General features: G+C 40.2%; 1 pseudogene; it reads right to left on the minus strand.

Moving 5' to 3' along the window:
- Positions 1–368: 368 nt before the first annotated feature.
- On the minus strand, positions 369–520 carry LOC149446259 (U2 spliceosomal RNA; annotated as a pseudogene).
- Between the last annotated feature and the right edge of the window lie 2,560 nt (positions 521–3,080).

Raw genomic sequence — 3,080 nt, forward strand, 5'->3', positions numbered from 1 at the left:
AAAAAAAGGAAAGGGGAAGTGGGGAAGTGCATAGTGCCATAGTGAATTACCATGGCAGGCCCTTTGGCCAGTAATAAAAAAATTCCTCTAGTCCTAGCCAAAAGGTCCAGCCCTAGAGGCAGGTGTGGTAAAAGTGTGAACTGGTGTAGTAACCAAAGTGCCAAAAATTCAAGGTGAGCTCCCCCACCGTGAGAATTTTTAGCACCCCTGGACTACCAATCCAGACACCGCAGGCTCCTTTCACAGCCCGGCCCTCAGCCAGACCAGTGCAGCTCTTATCCCTGCTAGGAAGGCATTAGAGCTTAGGGAGAGCCCTGTCATCACCAGGGACAAGCTCGTGGGACTCAGGCCAGAATCAACCCGGGAGGAAAAGGTACCCGCCCTCCACTCCATACCTCATCACACCTGAAAGGGTACTACCCAGCGCCCCCACTCACCAAGAGGCACTGGAATTCTCCCTTCCAAAAACTGATAAGAACTGATACTAAACTTGCTCTTAGCCAAAAGGCCGAAAAGTGATTTAATAAATGTCCTACCTAAGAGTATGTAGGAGGCCATTGCTTTGGCTTTGTCACTCCCACTGTAGATGGATAACTGGAATGTTGTATTCTGCTTGGTTTTTGCTTCTGTCCCAGTTAGATAAAAAGATACCCTTCCTTGCTAGGTACAGGTCATTCTGCTGAAGATGGGAACTGAAACTGGTATGTATCCCTGGAAAGAAATAAAACCTTATGTCCTAACAGAGATGTTATGGACATTATTTTAGCCTAACATTGTACAATCATATTTTGTAATTTTAAAATGACTATGAAGTGCACACTTACTGTACGTTATTTTAAAATAAAACTGAAGGAAATCTGAGCTGGTATCTGTGAATAGAACTTCCAGTGTGTCAAACAGGGCCGCTGTTAAAAATCATGGGTCCCCGTACTGCCTATCTGGCAGGGCCCCCTCTTGGACACCCAATAGAGACTCATGAGGTAACCCTTGGGTATGACAAAATTATGTTAACAGTGGAAAGGACTTAAAACATAAGCCTAGCATGTGGGTGTCAGGTGCATGTAATGCAGATATATATAATTCTCCCAGTGTAGCAAACATTTTTTTGAATAAGTGGGAACATGAATACATTTACACTAGGGAATGGAGAGGGCTTCAATTTTATAAAAGATACCTAGATGATACTATCATTATTTGGGAGGAAACACAGGATGAGCTTAATGAATTTTTGCCATATATTAATGATAATTCATATGGAATTAGATTTAGGGGCAGCTGGCATATTATTATTATTATTATTATTATTTATTATTATATAGTATTTATAAAGTGCCAATAGTTCGCTCAGCGCTGTACATTACAAAGGGGGACAGAACATGTGACAGAACAATACCAATACAATGCAAAACATGAGGGGATTGAGGGCCCTGCTCTTTCGAGCATATGGATACTATTAAATTCTTAGACCTAGTGGTGTTTATAGAGAAGAATTGTTTGTATACAAAAACGTTCTTTAACCACTTGCCTGCCGGGCCCTTATACCCTCTTCCTGCCCAGAACATTTTTCAGCTTTCAGCACTATTGCACTTTGAATGACAATTGCGCAGTCATGCAACATTGTACCCATATGAAATTTTTTATAATTTTTTCACAGAAATAAAGTTTTCTTTTGCTGGTATTTAATCGCTGCTGGGTGTTTTATTTTTTTGTGCTATAAACAAAAAAGAGCAAAAATTTAAAAAAAAAAGTTTTCTTTGTTTCTATTATAACATTTTGCAAACAGGTATATTTTCTCCGTCACTGATGTGCAATGATGAGGCCGCACTGATAGGCAGCACTGATGGGCACTGATGAGGTGGCACGGATAGGCAGCACTGATGGGCACTCATAGGCGGCTCTGATGATGCTGCACTGATATGCAGTAATGATGGGCACTGATGGACAGCACTGATATGCGGCAGTTATGGGTGGCACTGACTGGCTGCACTGCTGGGCAGCACTGATGGGTGGCACTGATGGGCACTTGGGTGGCACTGATGAGCACTGGTGGGTGGCATTGATGGGCGGCACTGCTGGGCACTGATCATCAGTGCCCTGATGATCAGTGCCAATCTGTTCTCTGACAATTGCCGGGTATTGGCAGCACTTTCCTCACACTGTGACAGCATGAGGAAAGTGCAGCCGATAACAAGCAACCTTTATCCGGTGATCTGCTGTGTGATTGGACACAGCTGATCACTTGGTAAAAGGCCGCTGTGATTGGCCGTTTATTATTATTATTATACAGGATTTATATAGCGCCAACAGTTTGCTCAGCGCTTTACAATATATTGGGAGACAATACAGCAACAATACAGTTCAATACAAGAGGGATTTGAGTCTGGTGAGTGCGGTACATAATGTTTGAGCACTAATTTTTGGTGGAAGCACATTTCTTTGGAAAAAGGACTTTCTGAGTTTCTAAGGATTTTTTTCAACTTATTCACTTATAATTTTTTTACTTATTTTGGAGTGGGACTTTATGTATTTTTTAGTAATAATTATTTATTATAATACATATATGTATATATATATATATATATATATATATATAAATGTCATATAAGTTGTGATTTAGCACTATAATGAGATATATTTTACAGCTATAAAGTTTATCATTGGAAACCTATTGGAATCCCTTATATCTGACTATAATCCATGGAGATTTAGAGGGAGAAAAATAGAGAATCCAACAGAAGAGGGTGGATCCCTATATTATTATTATTGAAACTCAGAAAGTCCTTTTTCCAAAGAAATGTGCTTCCACCAAAAATAAGTGCTCAAACATTATGTACCGCACTCACCAGATTTTGGTGAAAAAAACACCTATATATAACCAAAGGTGCATTTTGACCACCATAACTGGGGTCAGAGGATCTGGTGAGTCATCCACACTTCACGTATGTGAGCACGTGGTGAAGACCACAGTCACTTTTGATTTTTTTGAATTATTGCCTTCCTAATATTTTATTGTGGGAAAGTCACAAGAGTTGTCACTGTATCTATGTTTTATAATACCTACCCCACATGGTATACTATTG

This window comes from Staurois parvus, unplaced genomic scaffold, assembly GCF_062004578.1.
Source record: "Staurois parvus isolate SC_StPar_1 unplaced genomic scaffold, SC_StPar_1.0 ptg000693l, whole genome shotgun sequence".
Taxonomy (NCBI): Eukaryota; Metazoa; Chordata; class Amphibia; order Anura; family Ranidae; genus Staurois; species Staurois parvus.